Below are 15,182 nucleotides of genomic sequence, written 5' to 3'. Positions count from 1 at the left end.
GAGAAAAAAGTCCCATCCTATATTGCAGTTGGGAATATCATTGCTACTTCCTGAAGATAACTTGGTATCTTCAAATTTTAAATTATATGTTCATTCCCTTCTAGCTGGCAATTCCTTTCTAGAAATTCTCCTTAAATAAACAATGTGGAAAAGTATGTACGAGATTGTTGAGCACAGCTTTATTAGTGGCAGACAAAAGAAAATGTGAATGTGCATCTACAGAAGATTACAATACATGGATATACAGTGTATATGTATTCTGACTCCTTTATCACTAATGATCTCATAAACATACAAAACAAAACCAGTAAAAACCTGTGTGTGGATGTACACATAAAAGCTGGTAAATATATGGCTGAGTATGAAAGGATACCATCAAACTGTTCATAAAAATTACCTCAAGGTAACGAAAAGGAATGAAAGGAAGTTGGGAAGGTGATAAGGAAATATTTTAAGAAGGCCTTATTAATTTTTTGCCTTTACATACATCTGTATCAATTTAATTTTTTAGTGAACTTTATTATTTTAATAGTACTTATGAAAACCAGGAATTTTTTAGATTGAGTTTTCAACTCATTGACAAAATTATTCCTGAATTAAGCTATAAATTTCCCAAGAAAAAATATAATTAAGATACTTTTGGAAGCTAGACATTGACTCTAAATTCATAGAGACGCTAATACTACAAGAATAGCCAAGAAAAATCTGGGGGAAATTAACAAGGCAGCCATTGTTGTTGTTTAGCCATTTAGTCTGTCCAACTCATGGAAACCCCATGGACTGCAGCACACCAGGCTTCCTTCACTATCTCCGGGAGTTTCCTCAAACTCATATCCATTGAGTCGATGATGCCATCCAACCACTGTCTCCCCCTTCTTCTCTGTCTCCCCTGCTGTCCCCCCTTCTCCTGCCCTCAATCTTTCCCAGCATCAGGGTCTTTTCCAATGAGTCAGCTCTTTGAATCAGGTGGCCAAAGGATTGGAGCTTCAGCATCAGTCCTTCCAATAAATAGTAAGGGTTGGTTTCCTTTAGGACTGACCGGTTTGATCTCTTTGCTATCCAAGGGACTTTTAGAAGTCTTCTCCAGCACCACAGTTCGAAAACATTAATTCTTTGGCACTCGGCCTTTATGGTCTAACTTTCACATCTGTACATAACTACTGGAAAAACCATAGTTTTGACTATCCGGACCGTGGTCAGCAAAGTGATGTCTCTGCTTTTTAATAAGCTATCTAGGTTTGTCGTAGCTTTTCTTCCAAGGAGCAAGTATCTTTTAATTTTGTGGCTGCAGTCACTCTTCACAGTGATTTTTGAGCCCAAAAAATAAGGTATGCCACTGTTTCCAGTTTTTCCCCATCTGTTTGCCATGAAGTGATGGGACTGGATGTCATGATCTTAGTTCTTTGAATGCTGAGCTTTAAGCCAGCTTTCTCACTCTCCCCCTTTCACCATCATCAAGAGGTTTTTCAGTTCCTCTTTGCTTTCTGCCATTAGAGTGGTGTATCATCAGCATATCTGAGGTTGTTGGTATTTCTCCCAGCAATGTTGATTCCAGCTTGTGATTCATCCAGTCAAGCATTTCATGTGTTATAGTTTACATATAAGTTAAATAAACAGGATGACAATATACAGCCTTGACATACTCCTTTCCCAATTTTGAACCAGTTGGTTGTTCCATGTCTGGTTCTAACAGTTGCTTTTTGACCTGCATACAGGTTTCTCAGGGGACAGGTAAGGTGGTCTGGTATTCCCACAGTTACAAGTGTATTTCATAATTCTTTATTATGTATTTTTTTAAAAAAGATGGGAGATGGAGATTCTGGGAAGATGGGAGAGTAGAAAGCACCAAGAATCTGTCTTTCCACCCAGATAATAACTATACTGGCAGAATCTGTTTGTTGTAACTATTTTGGAACTCTGAAGTCTATTGAAGGTCTGTGACTTTGAGGAGAAGGCTTGGATAGCAAATTGCAGTTGATTTTGGCCAAGTCAGCTCTTTGTTCAGTAGGAGCTACTGATCCCCTGCCTCTCAGTAGTATGGCAGGCACCTGTGCACAGGTTCCTGCAGAAACCTGCACCAGCTTATAGAGCCAGGATGGGCAAAAAGGACCCCGTCCTCCAAATATTAGGATTCACTGATTGCTGCTTTTGATCTTAGAGGTACAGATGAAGAGGTAGACGTCTATTATCCACCTATCCACTATTGTTTCAAACTCCCCTAGTCATCACCACCTGAAGTGACTTCTGGGGATTTTCAAGCAAAAACAGAATTGAAGTGAGAAATAGAGAATTCTATAATAATAGTTGGAGGTTTCAATATTGCATTCTCAATAATGGTTAGAACAACAAGACAGAAGAAAAGTAAGGAAATAGAGGACTTAACACAATTAACCAACTAGACCTAAGAGACATATACAAAACACTCTATCAAATAAAAACCGTATACATATACTTTTTAAGTGCACCTAGTACATTTTCCAGGATAGACCACACCTTAGGCCACAAATTAAGTCTAAACAGATTTTAAAAGATATTATACAAGTTAAAAAGCAGTAACAGAAGTGAAAGTGGAAAATTCATGAAGTTGTATAAATTAAACAATAGGCCCTTAAAACACCAACAGATCAAATTACAAGTTACAGAGGCAATCAGAGAATACTTAGAGATTATTGAAAATGAAAACACAGAAGACCAGAATTTATGGGACACAGCAAAGCATGCTACGAGGGAAATTTACAGCTATAAATGTTTACATTAAAAAATAAGAAAGATCTCAAATCAACAAAACTACCCTTACAATTTAAATACTAGGGAAAAACTAAATTAGACTCAAAGCTGCAGAAGGAAAAAAAATAGTAAAAGTCAGAGCAGATATAGGTAAAATAGAGAATAGAGAAACAATAAAGTTAATGAACTGAAAGTTGGCTTTTTGAAAAGATAAACAAAATTGACCATCCATCAGATAGATGGACTAATAAAAAAAACAGAAGATGCAAATTACTAAAATCAGAAATGAAAATGAGAACTACCAGTTCTGTAGAAATAAAAATAATTATGAGACTATTCTGAACAAGTATGTCAACACACAAAAATTAGTTACATTTCTATATACCAACAGTGAACAATCTCAAAAGGAAATTATGAAAATTCCACTTACAGTGGCATCTGAAAGAATAAAATACTTTGGGATTAACCAAAAGTGAAAGATTTGTACAAAGAAAATTATAACTGAAAGAAATTGAAGAATTCATGGAAACACATTCCATGTTCATGGATTGGAAGACTTAATTTAATTTTATTAGGATGTCAATGGTATCCAAAGCAATCTATAGATTCAATGCAATCACTATGAAGAATCTCAATGGTGTTTTGCCAAAATAGAAAACCCATCCTAAAATTTATATGAAATCTTTCCCAAACAGACAAAACTATCTTGAAAAAGAACAAAGCTATAGGACTCACATTGCCTGATTTCAAAATTTACTAAAAAGCCACAGTAATCAAAACTGTGGTACTGACATAAACATATAGACCAGTGAGATGAAACAGGGAGCCCAGAAAGAAACCTTTGCATATACCTGGTCCTTTGCATATACAATGAGTTTTGAAAAGGGTGCCAAGACCATTCAATGGGAAAAGAACGGTCTGTTCAACAATTGGTGCTGGGAAAACTGGATATCCTCAAGCAAAATAATGAAACTGGACCTTTATATAACATTTCATACAAAAATTAACTCAAAATGGATCAAATACTTGAATATGAGATCTAAAACTATAAAATTCTTAGAAGAAAACATAGGACAAAAGCTTTGTAACAATCGGCAATAATTTCTTGGCTATGACAGCAAAGGCAGAGATAGCAAAAGAAAAAATAGACAAATTGGACTTGAAAATTTTAAAGATAAAATCAACTGAGTGAAAAGTCAACCCATAGGATGGGGAAAAATGTCTACAAATCATATATCTGATAAAAGATTAATATCTAAAATATATAGAGAGCTAAAACTCAACTCAATCAAAAACCAAAAGACAACTCTATAGTGGGCAAAGAAAAGTCCTCCAGGGATGATATACAAACTGCCAATGAACACATGAAAAGATGATCAAAACCTCTGATCATTAGGAAAATGCAAAGCAAAACTTTGAGATACCACTTCACACCCATTAGGATGGCGATTGTCAATAAAGTTAAACATAACAAGTTTTGCAAGAATATGGAGAAATTGGAATGCTTGTGCACTTTTGGTAGTAATATAATATGGTACAGCTGCTTTGGAAAAAACAGTACAGCGGTTCCTCAAAAAATTGAAAATGGAATTACCATATGATCCAGCAAGTCCACATCTGGATATGTACTAAAATGATTGAAGTGGTGTCTCAAAGAGAGATTTGTATACCGAACAATAGCACCGTTGTTCATAATGGCTAAAACATGATTAACCCAAGTGTCTATCAGTGGATGAATGGCTAAGTAAAACGTGGTTATATTCACATTGAAATATCATTCAGTCTTTTTTTTTCAGCCTTTAAAAGGAAGGTAATGCTGATATATGTTACAACCTGGATGAACCTCGAAAACATTATGCTAAGTGAAAAAAGCCAGTCACAAGAAGACAAATATATATAATTCCACCTATATGAGGTGCTTGCTGCTGCTGCTGCTGCTAAGTTACTTCAGTCGTGTCCGACTCTGTGCGACCCCATAGATGGCAGCCCACCAGGCTCTCTCGTCCCTGGGATTCTCCAGGCAAGAACACTGGAGTGGGTTGCCATTTCCTTCTCCAATGCATGAAAGTGAAAAGTGAAAGTGAAGTCGCTCAGTCATGTCCGACCCTCGGCAACCCCATGGACTACAGCCTTCCAGGCTCCTCCGTCCATGGGATTTTCCAGGGAAAAGTACTGGAGTGGGGTGCCATTGTCTTTCTTCTCTGATATGAAGTGCTTAGAGTAGTCAAATTCATCTGAGACAGAAAATAGAATGGTGATTGCTGAGGCTTGGGTGAGGTGGGAATGGAGTTATTATTCAATAGGTACAGAGTGTCAGTTTTACAAAATGAAAAGGACTATGGAGATGGATGGTGGGGATGGTTGCACATTATGAATGTATTTAATGCTATTGAACCTGTACACTTAAAAACAGTTTAAATAATAAATTTTTATATAATGTGTATTTTCAGTTCAGTTCGGTTCACTCACTCAGTCGTGTCCAACTCTTTGCGACCCCATGAATCGCAGCACGCCAGGCCTACCTGTCCATCACTGACTCCCGGAGTTCACTCAGACTCACAACCATCAAGTTAGTGATGCCATCCAGCCATCTCATCCTCTGTCGTCCCCTTCTCCTCCTGCCCCCAATCCCTCCCAGCATCAGAGTCTTTTCTAATGAGTCAACTCTTCGTATGAGGTGGCCAAAGTACTAGAGTTTCAGCTTTAGCATCATTCCTTCCAAAGAAATCCCAGGGCTGATCTCCTTCAGAATGGACTGGTTGGATCTCCTTGCAGTCCAAGGGACTCTCAATAGTCTTCTCCAACACCACAGTTCAAAAGCATCAATTCTTTGGCGCTCAGCTTTCTTCATAGTCCAACTCTCACATCCATACATGACTACTGGAAAAACCATAACCTTGACTAGACGGATCTTAGTCGGCAAAGTAATGTCTCTGCTTTTAAATATGCTATCTAGGTTGGTCATAACTTTTCTTTCAAAGCGTCTTTTAATTTCATGGCTGCAGTCACCATCTGCAGTGATTTTGGAGCCCCCCAAAAATAAAGTCTGACACTATTTCCACTGTTTCCCATCTATTTCCCATGAAATGATGGGACCAGATGCCATGATCTTCGTTTTCTGAATGTTGAGCTTTAAGCCAACTTTTTCACTCTCCACTTTCACTTTCATCAAGAGGCGTTTTAGTTCCTCTTCACTTTCTGCCATAAGGGTGGTGTCATCTGCATATCTGAGGTTATTGATATTTCTCCCAGCAATCTTGATTCCAGCTTGTGTTTCTTCCAGCCCAGCATTTCTCATGATGCACTCTGCATATAAGTTAAATAAGCAGGGTGACAATATACAGCCTTGACGTACACCTTTTCCTATTTGGAACCAGTCTGTTGTTCCATGTCCAGTTCTGACTGTTGCTTCCTGACCTGCATATAGGTTTTTCAAGAGGCTGCTCAGGTGGTCTGGTATTCCCATCTCTTAAAGAATTTTCCACAGTTTATTGTGATCCACACAGTCAAAGGCTTTGGCATAGTCAATAAAGCAGAAATAGATGTTTTTCTGGAACTCTCTTGCTTTTTCCATGATCCAGCGGATGTTGGCAATTTGATCTCTGGTTCCTCTGCCTTTTCTAAATCCAACTTGAATGTCTGGAAGTTCACGGTTCACGTATTGCTGAAGCCTGGCTTGGAGAATTTTGAGCTTTACTTTACTAGCATGTGAGATGAGTGCAATTGTGCAGTAGTTGGAGCATTCTTTGGCATTGCCTTTCTTTGGAATTGGAATGAAAACTGACCTTTTCCAGGCCTGTGGCCACTGCTGAGTTTTCCAAATTTGCTGGCATATTAAGTGTAGCACTTTCACAGCATCATCTTTCAGGGTTTGAAATAACTGGAATTCCATCACCTCCACTAGCTTTGTTCGTAGTGATGCTTTCTAAGGCCCACTTGACTTCACATTCCAGGATGTCTGGCTCTAGGTGAGTGATCACACCATCGTGATTATCTTGGTCCTGAAGATCTTTCTTGTATAGTTCTTCTGTGTACTCTTGCCACCTTTTCTTAATATCTTCTGCTTCTGTTAGGTCCATACCATTTCTGTCCTTTATAGAGCCCATCTTTGCATGAAATGTTCCCTTGGTATCTCTAATTTTCTTGAAGGGCTCTCTAGTCTTTCTTATTCTGTTATTTGCCTCTATTTCTTTGCATTGATTGCTGAGGAAGGCTTTCTTATCTCTTCTTGCCATTCTTTGGAACTCTGCATTCAGATGCTTATATCTTTCCTTTTCTCCTTTGCTTTCCACTTCTCTTCTTTTCACAGCTATTTGTAAGGCCTCCCCAGACAGCCATTTTGCTTTTTTGCATTTCTTTTCCATGGAGATGGTCTTGATCCCTATCTCCTGTACAATGTCACGAACCTCCGTCCATAGTTCATCAGGGACTCTATCTATCAGATCTAGGCCCTTAAATCTGTTTCTCACTTCCACTGTATAATCATAAGGGATTTGATTTAGGTATACCTGAATGATCTAGTGGTTTTCCCTACTTTCTTCAATTTAAGTCTGAGTTTGGCAATAAGGAGTTCATGATCTGAGCCACAGTCAGCTCCTGGTCTTGTTTTTGTTGACTGTATAGAGCTTCTCCATCTTTGGCTGCAAAGAATAGAATCAATCTGATTTCAGTGTTGACCATCTGGTGATGTCCACGTGTAGAGTCTTCTCTTGTGTTGTTGGAAGAGGATGTTTGCTATGACCAGTGCATTTTCTTGGCAAAACTCTATTAGTCTTTGCCCTGCTTCATTCCGTATTACAAGGCCAAATTTGCCTGTGTATTTTACCATGATTAAAAAAAAACTCTTTGGTACTGGTTGACAGACCAATCAGTGGTTCAAAACAGAGGGTCCAGAATAGACCAAATATAAAAGAATTTAAAGTATGAAGAAATTGTTATTTTAAATCAATGGGGAAATATAATTTTGGTGTTTTTTTTGTAAGAGATTGTGAAACTAGGAAGACTTTTGGGAAAAATATTATGTTGAATACCTTCCTAACTTCTTACCACAAATAAGTAAGTCAAATAACATATTTTAAAAACTAAGCTATAAACGAAGAAAACATAGGACAGGCTATCCATTAGAAACCTATTTAAGTATAAAGACACAAATAGGTTAAGAGTGAAAAATGTAGACACTTGCTTCTTGGAAGGAAAGCTGAGACAAATCTAAATAGCATATTAAAAACCAGAGACATCACTTTGCCAACAATGGTCTGTATAGTCAAAGCTAGGTTTTTTTAGTAATCATGTATTGATGTGAGAGTTGGACCGTAAAGAAGACTGAGCAGCGAAGAATTGATGCTTTCGAACTGTGGCACTGGAGAAGACTCTTGAGAGTCCCTTGACTGCAAGGAGATCAAACCAGTTAATCCTAAAGGACATCAACCCTGAATATTCATTGAAAGGCCTGATGCTGAAGCTGTAGCTCCAATACTTTGGCTACCTGACTCAAAGAGCTGACTCATTCGGAAAAGACCCTGATGCTGGGAAAGATTGAAGGTGGGAGAAGAAGGGGACGACAGAGGATGAGATGGTTGGATAGCATCACCAACTCAACGGACATGAGTTTGAGCAAACTCTGGAAGATAGTTAAGGACAGGGGAGCCTTGTGTGCTACAGTTCATAGGGTTGCAAAGAGTTGGACATGACTGAGCAAATGAACAAGAACAATAAATACAGAAAAAGATGTATCATGCAAACACCAATCAATAGAAAGCCAGAGTGACTATCAGCTAAGGTGGGCTTCACGACAAGTTCTATTATAAGAGATAGAGGGCAATTCTAATGATAAAAGAGTTAATCCATCAAGAAGAAATGACAACCCTGAATAGCATGATCCTAGTAACAAACCTTCAAAAGAAAGAGAAGAAAACTGACAAGTGAAAAGAGAAACTGTAGAGACTTAACAGTACCCTTGAGTGTGCTTGTTTCCATTTTTGTGTTCCTTCTAGGAAGTTAATTTCTAGGATAGGTTAAATTCTGGTCTAGCATATTTTCATTCTTATTTCTTCCAAAGTGCCTTGGATAGTGTCAGACGACAGAGACAGGATTTTTAAAACATCTGAAAATCCTTTAGAGAAAAATTTGTGTATTAACAATCTTTATTATTTATTTTTTATAGGGCAAAACAATCACGTAATTTAATGTTGAATTAAGCAGTAAGCTGAATGTCTGGGTCTCCAAATTGGCTTTGAACCCAAGAAATCTTTTTTTAAATGTTCATATTCTTTGATTCATTAATGCAAGTCTTAAAACTCTATCCAAAGGAATCCATCCAAAAAAGGAGTTTTATGCTTTAGAATTCACTGAAATGTTCTACATAAGAGTGAAAAACGGGGTGGGGGTGGGGTTCCCTGGGGGTCCAGTGGTTAAAAATCCACCTGCCAGTGCAGGGGACATGGATTTGATCCCTGCTGCAGGAAGATCCCACATGCTGAAGGGCAATGAAGCCCATGCACCACAACTACTGAACCCCTGTGCCTGGAGCCTGGGCTCTGCAGGAAGAGAAGCCACTGCAATGAGAGGCCCTCCCACCGCAAGGGAAAGGAGCCCCCACTCGCTGCAACTAGAGAAAGCTCACACGCAGCAATGAGGATCCAGTGCAGCCGGAAAAAAAAAAAAAAGCAAAGTTAAAAAAAAAAAGTGAAAAATTGGGAGCAGCCCAAGTGTTCACCTAGAGGATTGTATATTCTGTGAGAACACTGAATGTAGTATCATGAGAGATTTGAGAAAATGCTTACAAGATAATGTTAAATTTTCTAAAAGGAGGATACAAAATTGGATACAATATTATATCAGTTATATAAATATACATATGCACAAAGAAAATGTAGAAAAAAATAAAACAATGCTAACAATATTGCCTTAGGTGGGCAAGGGACCATGGGTCACTATAATTATATTCTTTATATTTTTCTGTGTTTTCCTCAACACTGGACATCAAATATGTATTGGTTTGATAAATTTTTTTTAATCTCACAGATGTTATGGGGAAAATTACTTCTCAGGTGGCTGGCTCAATGGTGAAGAATCGCCTGCCAAGCAGATGTGGGCTCAATCCCTGGGTCAAGAAGGTCCCTGGAGAAGGAAATGGCAACTCACTCCAGTATTCTTGCCTGGGAAATTCCATGGACAGAGGAGACTGGTGGGCTACAGTCCATGGGGTTGCAAGGAGTTGGACACAACTTAGCGACTAAACAATAAAAATATATCAACAGACTGAATCTAACACAATTAAATTTAACAGTCCTTCATTCAAGGTCTGAATCTTTGTTTTTAAAAAATTGCAAGGATGATGGGACTTAGCAGAAGCCAAGTCAAGAATTTTTGTTTATTGTTAACCCTAAATAAGTTAATTGAATAGTACAGATGCTTTGAACAAAAACACATATTGGTTTCATTAGGAGAGGCATGGTAAGTAGCACAAAGGAAGTGATGGGTCCTTTCTGTTCTGTGTTACCCAGCCCAGAGCTAAAGTATTGATCTGTGTGGGGCCCCACAATGTGATCGATACAGAGATATTGGTGTGTGTCCAGCAGTGGTGACCAGGATGAGGAGAGAAACTCTGGTATGGGAAATAGCTGAGGGGCTGGAAGGAGTTGCTGAGAAGTAGAGTGGCATCACTGATGCAATGAACATGAATTTGGGCAAACTCCAAGAGATGGTGAGGGACAGGGAGGCCTGGTTTGCTGCAGTCCACAGGGTCACAAGAGTCGGATGCAACTGGGCAACTGAACAACAGCAACAACAAGAGGGGCAGATAAGCAGAAAGCATGACCAGAGTATTCAGGCTTTGGAAGGGTTCAGGGCAGAGGAGTTGGTGATGTTCTATGTGGCCCTGGAGAGCAGAAACAAACTACAGGAGAAGCTACAAAAGATTCAGCTCTGTGTAAGGAAAAGTCTATCCCAGATGAGTCATCTTTATAAGCAATGAATCGTCTATGTCTATAGGTATACAAGTAGTCTGCATCAGGAATATTAAGGAAAGGAAAGAAAGAACAGGAGAAGGAGACAAACAAAAAGGAAGGCTGAGAGGCAGAAGATACAGTGTTGAGAGCTCAATGCAAGTTGCAACAAATGATCTGACTTGCCCTGTTCTCGTCTTGCTAGTGATATCCTGAATCGCCAGCAGATGGAGATATTACCCCAGAAAACGAGGTCTCTGCCTGCCCCCTCCCCCAATCCTCCAATTTCTTACTTGGAAAGAATCAGATTTTCCTTTTCTGAAAAATAATGCTAAGAGAATTCCAGAAGTCTCTGAATTTCCAAACTAAATTTATAAACAAACATTTTGTGGTAAATCTTGCCTGTGATTACCCCTGACTCTAATTTAGAAGAGGTCACTATAGCTTTTGGCTTTTTGGTCACTGACTGAGTAGGTCAGTGAAAAAGGGGAGAGTGAAAAAGTTGGCTTAAAACTCAACGTTCTGAAAACTAAGATTATGGCATCTTGTTCCATCACTTCATGGCAAATAGATGGAGAAACAGTGGAAACAGTGACAGACTTTATTTTGGGGGCTCCAAAGTCACTGCAGATGGTGATTGCAGCCATGAAATGAAAAGACGCTTGCTCCTTGGGAGAAGAGTTAGACAGCATATTAAAAAGCAGAGACATTACTTTGCCAGCAAAGGTCCGTCTAGTCAAAGCTATGGTTTTTCCAGTAGTCATGTATGCATGTGAGAGTTGGACTGTAAAGAAAGTTGAGCGCTGAAGAATTGATGCTTTTGGACTGTGGTATTGGAGAAGATGCTTGAGAGTCCCTTGGACTGCAAGGAGATCCAACAAGTCCATCCTAAAGGAAATCAGTCCTGAATACTCATTGGAAGGACAGATGCTGAAGCTGAAACTCTAATACTTTGGCCACCTGATGTGAAGAAATGACTCATTTGAAAAGACTCTGATGCTGGGAAAGATTGAAAGTGGGAGAAAGGGATGACAGATGGTTTGATGGCATCACTGACTCGATGGACATGAGTTTAAACAAGCTCCAGGAGTTGGTGATGGACAGGGAGGACTGGCGTGCTGCCTTCCATGGGTCTCAAAGAGTCGGACACAGCGAAGCATCTGAACTGAACTGAGTAGGTCATCTTGCCCCATTCCAGTTCCATATGTATGTATGTATATATATATGGGATCTGCGTGTTTAGAATCATTGTTAAATAATTAAACAATATAGGTGTATACTACAGTCCCCTTCCCATTAATATTTTCCTTTTGATAGAATCTCTGTCACTTTGAACTCTTGCCTGTGGGAATCCTGGGAGTCTTTGCTCTCAAGCAATGTGTCATATTCTTCACTCTTCCACTCAGCTATAAAGCAGCCAATTCTTAGGGCTTTCACAGACATTGACTGGTAAAGATGTACCTTAACAGGGAAAGTCTTGGACTTTCCTGGTGGTCCAATGGTTAAGACTCCCAACTTCCACTGCAGAGGGTCATGGGTTTGATCCCTGGATCCCTGGTTGGGGAAATTCCACATGCCTTGCAGTGGAGGGAAAAAAAGGAAAATACTCTTGTACAACAGTGCTCCACAAACTTGAAGGGCAAATGAGTTACCTAGTGATCCTGTTAAAGTGCAGATTCGAGTTCTCGGGTGATGTTGATACTCTTGGCCCAAAGATCACACACTTTGAGTAGCAAGACCATATAATAAGTCCCTATATGCAGAGGGGCAAGACACTTCTCTCAAGAACTATAATTGATTCCTTGTATCTACTACAGTCTTCTTTGTCACTTGTTAACCATGATTTAACTCTTCCTGTTTTATTTAACCCTCCCACATTTACAGAGAATCTGCTATTTGTAAACTGAATGCCAGTTAAATTTAAGCAACTTTACTGTTTTTAAGCTCCAGTCCCTATGCTAGGCTCCTAGGATTTGTGATGATTCAAACTTATTCCTTGGCTTGTCACTCATTTCATTCAACCTTTATTGAGGGTCTACTATGTTCCAGGCACTGCTCCAGGAGCTAAAGATTCAGCAGTGAACAAAACAAACAAATCTGTTTATTTTCAAATCTGGGAATATTTGAAAGAAAAACTAAATGATGATAGTAGCAGATTCTAATCTGTTGAATAAAATAGGAATCCACAAGTCCACACTGATTGATGTAAATAAATAAATAGGAAGTGTGATGAACAGGATATTTACTTAGTCTATATGTACCTGCCCACAAAATACCTATTAATTACAAAGGGAAAACAATACTGTGGAGAAGCCTGGTTGATAACCACTTCAGTTAAGTGATCAAAGTTACTATCAGCAGTAATGGAACAAATTGAAATTGTGTACCAGCTCACATGATATAATGAGAATAGCATCATATCTGTAATATTCCTGCCAAAGATGCATGAACTGAGATTCATAAGTTGGAAACATTAGACAAACCCAGATTGAGAGACATTCTACAAAATAAGTGCCCTATAACTGGCTTTTTAAATTTAAAATTCAAAGTCAAAATAAGAGTGAAGAATGTTCTGGGCTGAAGGATACTACAGAGCTATGATAGCTAAATGCAACATGTGGTCCTGGGTAAGAACTTTTGCTATAAAACATTACTGGGACAGTAAATGAACTTAAATGGGGCATGATGATTATATGGTAGTAATGCAGCAATGTTAGTTTCCTGATTTTGACATCTGGGTTGTAGTTATTTCTGGTGGCTCAGAGGTAAAGAAACTGCCTGCCAATGCAGGTGATGTGGGTTTGATTCCTGGGCTGAGAAGATCCCCTGGAAAAGAAAATGGCAACTCACTCCACTATTCTTGCCTGGGAAATCCTGTGAACAGAGGAGGCTGTTGGGCTACTGACCCCAGGGGTTGCAAAAGAGTCAGATGCAACTTAGCAACTAAACAGTTGTAGCTACTTAGGGATCATTGTGGTCTGTAGGAAATATTACATGGTCTTCAGGGTGATGGACATCAGGTTGATAACTTGGTCTGAAAAGATCAGGGCAAAAACAAGATTCTTTGCACTATGCCTGCAGTGCTTCGGAAAGTGTGATTGGGTAATTAGAAGAGTGACATGTGCTCAGGCAAAGGGAAGCTAGGGTGTTAAAGGTGATTTGGATCATCTTGGAGGTATGCGTCGGGGGGAAAGAGGATGAGTCTAGGAAGAAGGCAATTTGGAAAATAGATAATCTGGTTCTTTCCTTTCAATAGTATTTCCCTTTGGGCAAAAGGGGCCTTGGCCCGGGTCATGCTCAAAGCTCCGTAGGCCATGCTTTGACTCTCATTTTATTCTAATAACTCCCGATAAAGGATGGAGGGAAAGTTGAATCCATAAGAACAAAGGGACATGCCCATAAGATTGGGTTCTTCCTTCCAGTCCACCCCAGAATCCTTGAGCCTTCTGGGCTTCTCCCTTGGTCCATCTTCACAGGGTTGATTGAGCCACAGGTGTATGCACGCCTAGGCCCAAGAACTGATCATAGCTGTTTACAGGCTTGTGGACCAAGCTTAGGGGTTTAAGGACTGATGTCCAGGTGTGTGGATGGAGGACTTGGAGAAATGCTGCTCTCTGCCAGTCACCACATTTTAGCTGGAGCTGAAGGATTGCCTATTAGTGAATTCTAAATTTGAACTCGGGCTTTCAGATCTTAGTATTAATAAGACATATTTACACAGTAGTAGAGATAGACACTGGAGAAGGAAATGGCAACCCACTCCAGTGTTCTTGCCTGGAGAATCCCAGGGACGGGGGAGCCTGGTGGGCTGCCGTCTCTGGGGTCGCACAGAGTCGTACACGACTGAAGCGACTTAGCAGCAGCAGCAGCAGCAGAGATAGACATGGAGACGGCAATGGCACCCCCCTCCAGTACTCTTGCCTGGAAAATGCCACGGACGGAGAAGCCTGGTGGGCTGCAGTCCATGGGGTCGCTAAGAGTCGGACACAAGTGAACGACTTCACTTTCACTTTTTCACTTTCACGCATTGGAGAAGGGAATGGCAACCCACTCCAGTGTTCTTGCCTGGAGAATCCCAGGGACGGGGGAGCCTGGTGGGCTGCCGTCTATGGGGTCGCATAGAGTCGGACACAACTGAAGCGACTTAGCAGAGATAGACAATACCCCACTTAGATTGTGCAGAGGAAGAAATCCCACACAACGCAAGGCTTGTAGACGCGAGCACCCTAGCAGCACACAAGGTGTAATGCGCTTTCTGAGTGCTGGGCCAATCAGGTACTGCACCTTGGAGAAGCTGGCAGGGCAAGGTGAGGACGGAGGCCACGCCTCTTGGAGAGGTGGGGCGAGGGTGGGCGGGGCAGGCGCGCCTAAGCGCTTCGGAAAAGGGCGCTTAGGGGGCGATGTCCTGTGGGGCGGAGCCACCGTCTTTGCATGCGCGGGGCGGTGCCCGGAGAGACCACGCCTCTTCCGGTCCGCGGCACTTCCTCCGCGTGTGGCTGCCGCTGTTTT

The sequence above is a fragment of the Ovis aries genome, chromosome 2, assembly GCF_016772045.2.
Source record: "Ovis aries strain OAR_USU_Benz2616 breed Rambouillet chromosome 2, ARS-UI_Ramb_v3.0, whole genome shotgun sequence".
NCBI classification, from domain to species: domain Eukaryota; kingdom Metazoa; phylum Chordata; class Mammalia; order Artiodactyla; family Bovidae; genus Ovis; species Ovis aries.
This window is presented reverse-complemented; position numbering follows the sequence as displayed.